The sequence below is a fragment of the Scylla paramamosain genome, chromosome 4 (genome assembly GCF_035594125.1).
Source record: "Scylla paramamosain isolate STU-SP2022 chromosome 4, ASM3559412v1, whole genome shotgun sequence".
NCBI classification, from domain to species: Eukaryota; Metazoa; Arthropoda; class Malacostraca; order Decapoda; family Portunidae; genus Scylla; species Scylla paramamosain.
The window spans coordinates 25,419,527-25,434,526 of NC_087154.1; the positions used below are offsets into that span (position 1 = coordinate 25,419,527).

The window sequence follows — 15,000 nt, forward strand, 5'->3', positions numbered from 1 at the left end:
TGTGGAGGGACGTGGCGAGGAAGACGGGGAAGTGAGGGAGAGAGCGAGGACTGCGAGGACACGAGGAGGAGAAAGAAGACGTGGAAAACGATGACGACAGTGAGGAGGCGAGAGAAGAGGGAGAGAGGGAGAAGAGAAGAGAAGAGAGGACAGAAACGAAGAGGAGAAAGAACACAAGGAGGGATGATGATATTCAGTGAATGAGAGAGAGAGAGAGAGAGAGAGAGAGAGAGAGAGAGAGAGAGAGAGAGAGAGAGAGAGAGAGAGAGAGAGAGAGAAAATGAATGAATAAATAAATAAGGATGTTACTGAATAAAATAACGCTAGTAGCTTAAGTTTTTACAAGATATGGATATAAAAAGCAGAAAATGGTGCTGTTTGAGAAAATACTCGAAAAAAATAAAATGGGAAGCGGAACTAAAAAAAAAAAAAGATAAAGTACAAGAGACATAATATTCTTGTGTAAAACTTCAATTTAAGAGAGTTCGTGGAGGAGAAAATGCTGAAAGAGTAGACAAAAATATGAGGGAACTAAAATGGGAGGAAAAACGTGTTTACTGAGTAGAAAGAAGACACATGAATCTGAAAAAAAAAAGAGAATACATTACATGGTTGACAAAACTTCGCAGTGTAGTGAGTGATAACATAGTGGAGAGAAGAGTAAAAAAAAAAAATAATAATAAATAAATAAAACAAAACATAAGGAAGTCACTTACTCAAGAAGACGAGACGAGTGACAAATGAGATTCGAAAAAAGACGAAGAAGACGAAGAAAAAGAAAGAAAGAAGGAAAGTAAGACGATAGAATGATAAGAGAAGAAAAAAAAAGGGCGGAGGACAATGAAGACGAATAAAATACAGTAAAGAAGAAAAGAGGAATTATGAATAAAAAAAGTAAATTACTGAAAACGTAATTGGATGTCAAGAAAGAAAAAGAAACAATGTAACGAAGGAATAAATTCAAGGTAAAGAGGAAGAAGAGGAATATTAGATTTAGGTCGACGAAGGGGAGGGCAGAGAGAAAAATGATGAAAGGAAGGAGGGAATGGACAGAGAAAAGTAAGGAAGGAAGGAAAGAAGTAGAAAACAATAAAAAAGATAAAGGAATGATCGACGAAGAAAGGAAAGAAATATAAAGAGAAAAAAAGAGGAAAGTATGGACAGGTGAAGGAAGGAAGAAGAGTAGACACAGATGGGTAGGGAAAATAAGGGAGACGCAAGAAAAGAGAACACTTATAGGGAAGAACAAAAGGGAGAGAAGGAAAAGGGAGCGTATGTATAAAAAATTGAAAATGGAAGAATGGGCGGAGAGAGAGCGAGAGAGAGAGAGAGAGAGAGAGAGAGAGAGAGAGAGAGAGAGAGAGAGAGAGAGAGAGAGAGAGAGACAGAGAGAGACAGAGAGAGACAGAGAGAAACAAACTGAAACGACACCAGGTAGAACGGAGAGACGGAAAGGAGGAATCCAGAGAGAGAGAGAGAGAGAGAGAGAGAGAGAGAGAGAGAGAGGGAGGGAGAGGGAAGCAGGAGAAACCATTTGCGCCCGAAGCGTGTTAATGAGGGGACCCGGCAGCTGGCACCTTCAGCACGCTAACATTCCCAGATATTCCCACTACCCGCCAGCCGAGATGCTTCCCATGTGATGCTAATGCTAACTGACACCTCGAGATATTCCAAGATGGCGACGACTTACCCTCGCCACCACCACCACCACCACCACCACCACCACCACTGCCACTACTACCACCACCACCACCACTATTACTACTACTACTACTACTACTACTACTACTACTACTACTACTACTACTACTGCCAGTGCTACAGCTACAACTATTACCACTACTACCCCTACTATTATTTCCTATCTCTGCTTCTTCTATCTTCGCTTCCTATTTTTTTTTCAACATCACCATCACCATCACTACTACTACTACTACTACTACTACTACTACTACTACTACCACTACAAGCTGTCATTGTTTTCCTTTCCTCATTCTATGCTTCCTTCCTTCCTTCATTCCTTCACTTATTCATTCATTTTTTAGTTGCATTAACATATTTCAATTAGTCAATCATTTAATCACTCAGTCATTTAATCCTTCATTCCTTTTTTTTTTTTTTTGTTTATTTCATCTCCATCATCACCTTTTTACTTATCATCCCTATCTTCCTTATTTTTTCTTCCATGTTTTCTTGTCTTCTTTCTCCACCACACCTCCTTTACTGCCCTTTCTGCCTTTTTCTACTTCTCCTTTACTATTATCACTGTTATCTCCTCCATAATTCCCTTTCCTTCATTTCTCCCTCTCTTTCTTCTGTTCTTTCTTTCTTCTTTCTTTTCCTCATATTTGCCCTCTCTTTCCTCTCAATCATCCTCATCCTCTTCCGCTTGTCTCCATTCCCCCCCCCCTCTCTCTCTCTCTCTCTCTCTCTCTCTCTCTCTCTCTCTCTCTCTCTCTCTCTCTCTCTCTCTCTCTCTCTCTCTCTCTCTCTCTCTCTCTCTCTCTCCTTTGACTGAAATCCTGGAATACATACGTCGCTGGAATATAAACTGTGAAAGGTAATCAGTGCACACAGAAACCTCCTCTTCCTCCTCTTCCTCCTCGCCCTCCTCCTGCTCCTCCTGCTGCTCCTCCTCCTCCTCCTCCCGACAGGTAATTAAGGGCTGGAATGCATGGTGGAGGGAGCAATGCGACCACTGCCTATTACTACCACTACTATCCCCACTGCTACCACTACTACGACAACACAACGACCACGGTACACCCTCAGTCTCTTTTTTACACGTTGCCGCTGTATACTCCGCCTCGCCTCGCCTCGCTGCTCCTCCCTGGGTGATTGGGACAACTCCCTCCAACATTTGCAGGTGACGTTCACTTACCTATGTGCTCTGGGGGGTGCTGAGGGAGACGGAGGGACTGCTGCTGGGAGAAGGAAGGAAGGGGGAGGAATCAAGCTAGGGTTAGTCGGAGTGGGAAGAGGAAAAGGAGGAGGAAGAGGAGGGTATAGTGCCAGACCAACTCGACTGCGTATGCAAATGAGATACAGGATGGCGCAGAAGGTACTCGGCCAGCGTGTTAATCCTCTCTCAGAGTGTCACGCCCAAGATAATTAAATCCAATTTGTAGGATTACTCGGGCTGGGGGTAGCTCCGCGGTGCAGGGGGCGGGGGAGCCTCGGTGTGGAAGGGATACTGGTGGCGGCGATGGTCGTGGGGAATGGCGGCCAGGTCTTCGAGTTAGATTTAATGGTTATAAATGGTAATGATTAGAACGGCGGCCTGTGTGGTGATTGGGGCCGCGCACAGGTGAGAGGAAGGGAGAGGGAGAGCGAGTGGAGGACGAGTGTGGAGAGAGGGTGCAGGGGGAACTCAAGCCAAGCGGAGAGGACCAGCACGAATTTGGTCTGATTGAGGATAATTTCATGAACGTCCCCGGAGTGAGTCTCTGGAGGAGGCGCTGCATAATTTTGGAAAGAAAAATCCAACCCGAGGGAAGACAAGCCATATACACTGAAGTTCCGATAAAACACTGGCTTTTCTTATACAAATCTAAATTAATTTCTCCCTGTGTCGTCGGTATCTGGCGCTCCCCACCCACTCTGCCCTCCTTTCCTGATAACAAGAAAGAGTCGGAGCAACAAGCCACGTAACATAAGCAAGCCTCCATTCTTTCGATTTTTCCCCGGTCTGAGTTGTGGCCCCAGAGGCAACAACTTGTAATGGGATATGTAAATCAGTCACCACATATTTGTGGGATGTTCCGTCCGACGCCGCCAAGATGGTGCCCGTCTGTCTGTATGCGTTGTTTCTCTCTCTCTCTCTCTCTCTCTCTCTCTCTCTCTCTCTCTCTCATTCATTGAATATTCTAAAACGTGCGTATTATTATTTTTTTTTATAAGTCTTCGTTTTCCGCAGCAAGACAAGTGTTTCTTGGCGGACATTTCCATTATACTCTTGACTGACTTGCTTTACATATTACGTAGATGAGCAAGTGAGTGAGGAATTGAACAAAGGCATCAGCGAATACACAGGTGAAAGAGTGGGTTGATCAGGAGTTAAGTGATTGTTTTACTTGAAAGTAGGACGGTCAAGTGCAAGTTCAGAACGATGGCCAATTAATCGTTTCTTCATAGCATCATAGTAAAATAGTTACAGAATGAATAAAGACAATCTAATAATCTCAGTTGAGGAGTGGGATGTTAATTTTCTCTTGAAGGAACTCAGGTCATAGGGATACTGATAAACATGTGTTTATATGTCAAAGGGATGAACAGTAAATGTACTGATTAAATCTTGCATTATTGATATGGACAGACTAGAAAGGAGAGTAGCTAGAAACTCTTGTGCAGGATGGCCGCTGGAGGGAGAAGACATGAAGTTACCAAGTTCAGAGAAGTTGTAACTGAAAATAGTAGGTTAGGAGGTGGTTCAATATTGTTTCGGAAAGTGAGATATTGGAATGATGGGTTACGAAAGGATAATTGATGAAAATATTAACTTTTGAATTTAACGCACGTAATTGAGCTGTCCGGAAATTATTCCTAGATTCAGTATCTGTGAGGAGAGAGAGATGAACAGATGGAGACGAGAGTACTAACAGAACACTAACTTTATGGAAGCTGATTTGGCAAGAGATGAGATGGGAAATTTTTCCAGTTGAGTGTTGCTAGAACGAGTAGAGGACACCCCAAGAATGTTTAATGTTGAGAAAGAGAACGCCTTAATGTTATTATAAAGGTTGATTTAAATGTTTTATAAAGGAAATTGTCGATATGAAAAGTTAAGTAACCTGCCCCAGTGAAGTTAGTGGTAGTGCATCCAGAAGACTCTCAGTCACGGTAAACAAGCCCCGTGACACAATGCAAGAAAAGGGGACATTGCCTCGGGCCGCTGAGTATTCGTAGTGGAAGCTGAGGCGTGAGAGTTCTGGGACTGGCGGCGTGGTGAGTGGCTGTCGATAATACCGTGATGCTGCAGTGGTATCGCTGTGCTGATAGACGTGCATTACTTTTCCTCGCCTGCCCGTTATTCGTGACAGTTTTGAGACACACGAGTCTGTCACATATACCACACGATTACCTTTACTAGCGTGTCTGTTGTTCATGACAGTTTTAAGACACATGAGTCTGTCACATATGCCAGACGATTATTTTTTTCCAACGTGTCCGTTGTTCGTGACTTTCACTTTTAAGACAACACAAGTGCTAGATGCGTATTCATGAAAAAAAAAGAAAAGAAAGAAGCCAAGCGTCCGCCGTGTCGCGTGGACGGGTTTCTTCAATCTGGCCTCACAAATCTTGCCTGGTTTTACTATTCTAGTCGTGTCCTCGAGGCTGCCTTATCCGTCATCCTTTTATGGGCAAGCTGTCGGCGGCTGACAATACGTGTTTCAACAGGCTCATATGCGTCACCCCAAAAGACAGGTTTAATAGCCCGCACATTAATCTGTCCCGTCGATATCATATATTCCAGTGGCATTTTACATGTTATGACCAATACTCACGAAATTACCACAAACCCACAAAACTTCCGGGAAATTTCACTTACAACGGACAGTCAAGCCACGAGCGGCTGGGGAGGGCTTACCGTCCTTGTGTCCCGGGAGCCTAAGGTGGAATCCGCGCTGTGACGGAGCCTTGGGTTGCGTCCCTCTCACCGCACTCCTGAAAAATGAAGAACAACAATAAATCTGGGACGGACTGGCAAATAAAATGTAAATGAGAGACGCTCAATCTGTGAAAATTTATCGCCAGCCATTACCCAGTATGTCAATGGCTCTCTCTCTCTCTCTCTCCCTCGCAACGTGTGCCGGTGAGCGGGAGGAACAAGCCCCGCCACTTTACCTGTCCGCGGGGAAGACATCTTGAGACATATTTTTTTTTTTTCCAAGTGCTGCTTAACGGATGGTCGGAGCTGTGGCGTGTCTATCGTAATTAGCTTATTTATTCCTCTCTCCCCCTCTTACTGTCTCCGCGTCTCCTTTGTTCAGTGACGCGTTGCTGTGTTACTCTGTTCTATCATCATTTGCCCTTGGTTATTTCTTTAATCGCTTCTCCTGTCCGTTGTCGTTGATAATTACCTCGTATCTGTTTTTTTTTCCCCGCCCCCCCCTCCCTCTCTCTCTCTCTCTCTCTCTCTCTCTCCTTCCCTCCCTGTAGCTTTTCTAATTATTCATGTCTATCACGTTCTCTCTCTCTCCTTTCATTCCCTCCACTGCCAGTCTTTCTACGTCCTTCCACACATTTCCCTGTACCCTCCTCCTCCTCCTCCTCCTCCTCCTCCTCCTCCTCCTCCTCCTCCTCTCAACACTCCCTTCCCTTCCCTTTCCACATCCTCGCAACCAACTTGCCTCGTGACCAACTTCTCTCCCCACACTCCTCCTCCCTCTCCACAAACTTACCTCCCTTGCCAAACTCCCTCCCAGCCTTCCCCTCCCTCAGGGTTCTTCTTCTCCCATTCTAATACCCTCTCCCACTTACCCCCCCTTTTACTTTGTTTTGGGTGGAGGGGGTGCCGGAGGTCAGTTAGTATGTGTGTGTGTGTGTGTGTGTGTGTGTGTGTAACATTATACGTAAAATGATGTTAGATAAATATTAGCGATTCCTCTTTCAAATTAAAGCTAACTTAAAGCTTCGCATATTTTCTTGTTTGTAGGAGAGAGAGAGAGAGAGAGAGAGAGAGAGAGAGAGAGAGAGAGAGAGAGGAGAGAGATGAGAGAGAGAGAGAGAGAGAGAGAGAGAGAAATGTTAAAACTGAATTCCAATGAAAGAGGACTCATGAATTCGATGTAGACTATTTTTTTTAAATTTTATTTTTCAACTCTTCCTCTTTTGTACATTCTGTATGAGGGAAGATACAGTTCAAAGCATGAATTTCACACAGCCTCATATATTTGTTTATCTTTTATTTGTTCACTTTTTATACATTAACGAAGCTGTATTGTGAGAGAGAGAGAGAGAGAGGAGAGAGAGAGAGAGAGAGAGAGAGAGGAGAGAGAGAGAGAGAGAGAGAGAGAGAGAGAGAGAGAGAGAGAGAGAGACTGTAACAAATTAATATCAAACTTTTCGAGCATTTTATTCATATTGGAAGAAGGAGCATCACCATTTCAACACTAAGACAACATTGTTACAAGACGCACGGGGGGACTGGCCGCAAACAACATTGAAAGCACAGATAATTAATTTCCTTCGGTTCCTCAATACATTTCAACAACGCAATTGGAGAAACAGTTCGATAATAACAGTAAAAGTAATGAGAGTAAGGCTGATAAGAAGGTGGAAGAGGGGGAGGAGGAAGAGGAGAAGGAGGAGGAAAAAGACGAAGATGAAGATGAAGAAGACGAAGACGAAGAAGACGAAGAAGACAAAGAAGAAGACGAAGACAAAGAAGATGTAGACAAAGAAGAAGAAGAAGAAGAAGAGAAGATGAAAACAAAGAAGAAGAAGAAGAAGACGAAGAAGAAGAAGAAAAAGAAAAATAAGAACAAGAAGAACAAGAACAAGAAGAAGAAGAAGAAGACGAAGAAGAAGAAGAAAAAGAAAAATAAGAACAAGAAGAACAGGAACAAGAATAAGGACGTAGTAGTACCATACAAGAAGAACCATATGAACACCAGAAAGCACCATTGATTAATAAGACATGAGTGAGTGAGTGACAGAGCGAGCATCCAAGCCAGACAAGACTCAAGTAACATCAGCAAATAAGCAAGCAAGGGAAGAAAGGAAGGAAGCCTCACCCATCCACACTCACTACCCCAGCCCCTCTCATCCCCACCACCATCGGATTAATTCTCGGGGCACGGAGTACATTTGTCACCTTGAAAACGTCCCTCGCACCTAAGTCAACCGAAGTAAAAAACCAATCAGCAGGAGCGGGCGCCTTCAGACGACCCCCGGCACACACACAGCGGCGGCCAGAGACATGGGGAAGATGGAGTCGGGCGAGACAAAATACAGCCCTCCCTACCCCTTCCCCCCAATCTTGTGCCCGGAGGCTCAATTTGTTGAGGTGGGTGTCTGTATCCAATTTTCAGGGCCTTGGAAGTGAGGGGCTTAAGGGAGGTGAAAGATGAGATCCTGGAAACACTATCAGATGAGCGCCTTTCCGAACGCTCTCCCTCTCTTCCAATTGAGCTAGTCTGGGGCCGTGCGGCGGGGCTGTTACTGTTACTGGAGGAGAAATATATGTAGAAGTGAAGCAGAAGGAGAGAGAAAGAGAGAGAGAGAGAGAGAGAGAGAGAGAGGAGAGAGAGAGAGAGAGAGAGAGAGAGAGAGAGAGAGAGAGAGAGAGAGAGAGAGATGAAAAAAAGTCCTTCCAGCCCAGAACCTTGTACGTGAAAAGGACGAATTTCTCTGGAAACAAGATTCGGCCAGATCGTGACACCTGGAAATGCTATTTGTGGAGGTACGAGTAAGAGGAGAAAGGCTTGACTTACTTATTATATTTCTCTCCAGTGCAATAGACTGAAGAAATAAATTAAATCCACATGTATTTTCCCCCAGCGGACGCGAAACATTTAGGAGTTGCGGTAGTGAGTGGTGGTGATGGTGGTGGTGATGGTGGTGGTGATGGTGATGGTGGTGGTGGTGGTGGTGGTGGTGGTGGTGGTGGTGGTGGTGGTGGAGTTCCTTCGTTCTCTCTCTCTCTCTCTCACTCTCTCCCCTCACCCTCCGCCGCCACCAACACACAACAACAGTCTCTCCAGCGTAATTTGCGTCGCCTCAAGAGTCAACACAGTACAGTTTGACACAAGTTTCCGGAAAATAATCGCCCGCCGCTAAAGACTCAACGACCTGAAAATTGCCGTCACTTGGGGAGAGTGAGAGAGAGAGAGAGAAAGAGACAGAGAGAGAGAGAGAAGCGGGGGAGGAGGCATTAGGTCGAAGTGGAGGAGGAGTAAATATGTCGTGGAAATGGAGATCGGAAATATGATTAAGACGACTGTTAGAAGTTAATGAAGTGAGTGTATTGCCGCAGGATTAGCTAACAAGGCTAAACTCAATCACGCAGCCACAACTCCAACAAAGCGAGCGGAATCTCAGCAAGGCAAACACACGCACAACAAAGCCGCTCTAAGCTGTCATAACTTTGGCAACAACAGCGGTGAGCTCGGTGCCGCCTTATAGTGACAGCGAGACACTCCTGCATCCTCGCCCCCTGCTGCTGCAACGAAAATTAAACACGTCATTGCCGTCAGGGTGAAAGGATATAGTATAAATATTAATGCACTGGCTGTTAACATGCTGAAAGACCCGCCACCACTGAGGGAGGACGCAAACTTGGTACGGAGCGAAGTGCCAGTTCGTAATTGTGACCTGCGACCCAGTCAAGGCCAGATTGATGTCCTCGCCTTGTGTCCCCATGTGGCCTGTTGTGGATTTACTGCAGTGCCTTTTTCTTCTGTTGTGGACCTTTATTTTCGCCCTCATGTGGCTGTAGCGGGATTACTACAGTGTTTTTTTTTTTTTTTTTCTCTCTGTTTAAGGAAGGTGTTTTAGGGATTATTAGCAGGGGGACGGCAGCTCTGCGAGAGGTCCCTTTCCTCCACCCTCATTGCCTTTCAAAAACACCTGACACTTTTTTTTTCCATCTAGTAATGTCGTCCAATGCCTTAAGGGGACTAATTAGACCTGTTTCATTGGACTTTAGGTTAATTTAGATTTCGCCGAGTTGATTATAATGAACTATAACGGAGCTTAATGGAAAATATTTGCATTGGCTTTGCTTTTGATGTTGCTAAAAGGAAAATAGGTTATGTTATACAAGGGGACATGCTTATACTGGCCTCGGGGTGAATGTTTGCAGGACTCAAGTGAGATATACCTTTGAATTGAGATTCGGGACGCAGGCTTGTGATCGATTGTGGCACAGCTAAGTCGTGAAATTTATTGGCCAAGTCATTACGGAGAGTTAGGGCGGGATTGCACCTGTTCGGGGGGCGCGGCAGACACCCGCATCAATACGCAGCCAGTAATCCCTTCCCTGTGCCTCCGCCCGCCTCGCCATGTCCCCTCAGCTCTCCTCCCTCCTCCCCGGGGCGTCCTACACACTCCGACGCTCCACCTCTCCGTGTTCATCTTCAGCCTCCTCTCCTCGCCCTCCATCACCACTTCCAAGACGGTTCCCCTTAACCATTTTCTTTTTGTATCTCCATCACTTTCACCAGATGCCACCTCACCCTTCCCCAGCCCTCCCCAGCCTGCCCCTCCCCATCCCTTCCCTTCCCCTGCACTCCAAAAGCCGATACTTCGAATGCCATCGATTGCTTCAAGTCGGGCAGAGGCTTGGGCGTAATTGATAAAGACTTATGGGTTTTCGTAATGCGTGAAATATTACCGATGTCTGCTGCCAGTTTTGAGTGAAGGCTTGGAGTGAGCGAGGGCGCGAGTGACGGCAGGGCGGCCATGTCTCCCTTCGTCTCCTTCTCGCCGAGCATCTGAGAGACTGATGAACCGAAGAACAATGCGTGGGTTTAGATTTATTGTTCGCGAGGTATACGAAATCAACACCTTATGGACGCCTCGCAACCCTATTACGTAATCTTAGTGTTGTAAAACTATGATGTAATCCTCCTTCCCATAAATTACGCTAACGTTCATTGAAATGCTGCTATATGAAAACATGACCATAATCGCATAATGGTATTCCTGCTGTTCCAATGAAAGCGCGCTTGTGAAACTCTCGCCAACTTTCGTAAGCCGCACTTCTCGCTGTTTTTTGTCTTTTAATCTGGAAGGAGAGTTTGATTGTATCACGATGTTGTAAGTGACTGAGCTCAGGTCTTGCCAAGTAATATTAACCTCAGTTTACAAATATTATTATCTATCGAGAAAATGAATACGTAGCATCCTTATCAACTACCAGCTTAATTATATACGAGAGCATTTCTTTGCGTACCTATTCCAATTTCTCCATTGATGACTGCAAAGTGTCTTAAGTATTACAGCAGATTACAAGAACTATTTGTCACGTTTATTATTTCCAAGTACAGACAAAGTTCACTACAGATCGGAAACTTCGATGTTAACACTGGTTTTCGGCTTAGGTCTGAATAACCAGGGTGTGTTACAACGATCTGCTCACTTGCCTTCATTCACTTATTATTTGTTATGATTTAACCTTTTTTTTGAACGCTGTGGCTTCCCAGACTTATTAAAAACAAAGTGCGGTGCAAGTTTAGCAAAAGAAGTAATCGAGTAATGTATCTGCAGTTTTACTTATTTAATTTGTTCAGTAAGATAATGCATTGTCATATTGTCATAACCAGTAAAAGGGGTAATAAAAAGTATCCATGCAGCAATATCAGACAAACCTCCTGGAGAACAAACTACAAGAAGGTTATATATATTGTGCCTGAACCATACCACGCTGCTGCCATGCCATCGATGCTCAGAGAAAGTGGTAGACGAAGCATCTGCGCGTGACTGCCTCCCGCTGCCTTGCCATAGATGGAGATGTATATTCCCGCCATGGCTGAGGCGTAATCCTATGAGGGTCACGTCAGTCTTTTATGTTAATGCGATGAGTATTGGGGAATTCCATCAAGCCGGTGAACCAGTTACCTGCCACCCGCACTTGGTAGGCGCGAGGGTGGAAAATGTTTGAAGTGATGTGTTCCCCGTGTTGCACCGCTGCAGTGTTCTCGACGACGTTGTTTTCTTAGATGGCAAAGAGTCACGGAAATTTGTGACGTGTATAGGGTTTTGAATATCAGACTTGTAGTAAACCTCTATCCCTAAAACTAGATAAACTTTTATTTTGTCGAATGTGATGCATACAATTATTTTTTTCTAGTAAGAAACTGAAGCATTACAAAGTGCGAATATTTCCTATTGTTAATTCATGTTGTGATCTCGTGCTTCCTAGAAATACAAGGCAAAATTTGGCATTCTCTGAAAACACCTAGGCCGCTGAAACCCTCACCAAACATTTGTAAGTTATCGATAATCATATTTGAATTAAGGTAACATTGAAAATGGAGACTGAGCTATGAAGCCACAACAACGGTCACACGGACATCGACTAAGGTCGCTACCTCTCCCGCTGAGAAAAGATAACGTTCTTTCGCCGCCCTAGCCTTTGGGATTGAGGCGAGGTGGTTTGAAAGAAATCTCTCACCGAAATCTAGTATGGTGATTATATGTATCCGAAGTTCCAAATGGATAATGAGTCTCTGCGTTACTAATGAACGAAACCTCCACCTCCATGAGCGGGAATCTGTTGTTCTGCTAATGAGAAACATGGGATACATAGCCTACACTCTCACTCTTGAGGCCGAAGCCAGGCAGAGTCCAAAAGGAGGTTTGGGAACAGGGATGTAGTGAAGGAGGCATGGTGAATGAGCAGTGAGGTGGGAGCTTGGGGATTTTTAAGCCGAAGAGTGGGGAAGAGGATATGGTGTGGTATGGGAGGCGGTGGGAAGAGGATAACCAGGAGTGTGAGGAGAGAGGCTAGCGATGGTGAGGAGGAAAGGGAGAGTGAACACTGGGAAGGACGAGGAGATTCAGAGGAAAGCTTGGGAAGATGCGAAGGTGGAGTGTTTTTGTGGGTGTTTTAGCTTTCCTGCAGAGGTTGCTTGTTATTTTTGGACAAGCAAGAATGATGCTTCAGTAACTTGTTGTATCGTGGTAAATTATCTTTGTTTGTGGCGTGCAAGATGACATAGAGAGCTGTAATACTGCTGCCTGTGCACGAATATGTGAGGGAAGAGATATTTTTGGTTATCAGTATGCTTTCCCTTATCAGTGCTTACTAAATTTAAAAGAGCTCCAGTTAACAAGACACACATGCGTCCATCACACTTTTACTACTTTGCGTCTGCACGAGATGTCTTTAGCACCATTCAAAAATATCTTTCCGGAAAATGTGAAGAAAGAAAAAAAAAAAAAGAAAAAATGTGTCGAGACAGTGAAAGAAAAGGCAACGACATTTCTGGACGAATTCCTCCGTTCCAGCGTTTGGCTTTGCATGAATGGTCCTCGATTTTCCTGAAATGATGGAGTGATGTGGAGTCTGTCCCGGGGAACGTATTGTCGGCATCCTCACATATTAAAGGCGCACACAGGAGGGAACAATGGCCTAATGATACATGTTAATGCGGACGGTTCTTGCCTGCTACCTACACCACGCTGAGGAGAGAGAGAGAGAGAGAGAGAGAGAGAGAGAGAGAGAGAGAGAGAGAGAGAGAGAGAGAGAGAGAGAGAGAGAGAGAGAGAGAGAGAGAGAGAGAGAGAGAGAGAGAGAGAGAGAGAGAGAGAGAGAGAGAGAGAGAGAGAGAGAGAGAGAGAGAGAGAGAGAGAGAGAGAGAGAGAGAGAGAGAGAGAGAGAGAGAGAGAGAGAGAGAGAGAGAGAGAGAGAGAGAGAGAGAGAGAGAGAGAGAGAGAGAGAGAGAGAGAGGTGCGAGGTGAGGGGGCTGGTAGCCTTCCTAGTAACCATATCCCAGTATCGAAATGGATGTCGATCAAAGTCAATAACATTAAACTGGTGCATCTGCGACTTTCCTGCACGAATAACTCAAGACCTGAATGTGACAACCATTTCCTTTGATACACGGGTCCGCCATTTTGATGTCCTTTCACGGGAAAGCATTTGCTAAACCGGGCAGCCAGACAGCAGCCAGCAAGCCACCCAGCCAACCAGCCAGCCAGCCAGACAGCCAGCCAGACAGACAACTTCTCAGACAACTAACAGTCAGTCAATCACTATCTCCACGACAGTCATTTATTTTATTAATTTTCTGTTACTCAGTGAAATGGCATCTGTTAGTGTGTCAGTTGCTAGTATCAGTCAGTCAGTCAGTCAGCTTTATGGACATTCACCAACCTTGTCATCTCTAAACCATTCAGCAGTTAACCACTTAGTCAGCCAGCCAGCCAGCCAGCCAAACATCCGGCCAGCCATACAGCAGTCTAGCTAAAACTTAACTTCTTCGCCAACTAACCAGCCATCTAAGTAATCAATGAATCTCTCAGTCAGTCATACCGAGGGGACAAAGCTAACCAGAAAGCTAGCTAATCATAGGAAATTTTCCCTTATCTGGACTGAAAGCAAGCCCATTAGCCATACACTCTGCTGTCCTTATACGCGTCCATTCATCCATCCATCCATCCATCCATCCATCCATCCATCCATCCATCCATCCATCCATCCATCCATGCAGGAAGCCACCAGAGCGAGAGAGAGAGAGAGAGAGAGAGAGAGAGAGAGAGAGAGAGAGAGAGAGAGAGAGAGAGAGAGAATGTGTGTGTGTGTGTGTGTGTGTGTGTGTAAAGACATCAGAGTAATGCTGCCCATGAAGGAGTCTCGCGGGAGTGACTGAAGACGATGAAAGTAAGAACGCTGAGTGAAAAAATAATAAACTTTGAAAAGAAACTAAAGAGAGATAACAAAAATAAAAAGAAATGAGAAAACACACAAACTGTAAAACTTCGGGAGTGATTTATTTTTTTTTTAAGATATAACGTGAAAATGCCCTTTTTATATAGGAGGAGGAGGAGGAGGAGGAGGAGGTCAAAATCACTGACTGACTGAGTGACCCACTAACTGACGGACTGAATGACTGAATGACTGACTGATTCACTAACTAACTCACTCACTCACATACAGGTCCTACTTAGCGTGAGTGAGAACACCTTTACAATCCTGCGGACAAAATTCATCTATTCATCTTAACTTGAAGACCTCCCTCCCCACTACACACACACACGCACACACAAACACACACACACACACAAACACACACACACACACACGAAGACCCACAACCTACGACAAAAACAAAAAAAGAAGAAAGGAATGAAAAATCGCGAGACATGAACATGAGGACACTGAGACATGATTACTCGGCAACATTAGAAAACGTTTATGAGGCAAGAGGGTGAAGTAAGAGGTGTGAAGAGGTGTGAGAAGCTCAGCGTTGAGAGAATGAAATGAGAGAGAGAGAGAGAGAGAGAGAGAGAGAGAGAGAGAGAGAGAGAGAGAGAGAGAGAGAGGGAGAGGGA

General features: G+C 44.8%; 2 long non-coding RNA genes across 3 annotated transcripts in view; one reads left to right on the plus strand and one right to left on the minus strand.

The window, feature by feature from the left end:
- LOC135099913 (uncharacterized) overlaps positions 1-15,000 on the plus strand; it is a 160,871-nt gene that overhangs the window by 19,442 nt on the left and 126,429 nt on the right. The window lies entirely within an intron of this gene.
- The window catches only part of LOC135099914 (uncharacterized), a 110,854-nt gene that overhangs the window by 17,050 nt on the left and 78,804 nt on the right, over positions 1-15,000 (minus strand). The window contains exon 3 of the long non-coding RNA XR_010268439.1: positions 5,588-5,664. This is a non-coding gene — a long non-coding RNA (uncharacterized LOC135099914). The remainder of the gene's footprint in view (positions 1-5,587; positions 5,665-15,000) is intronic.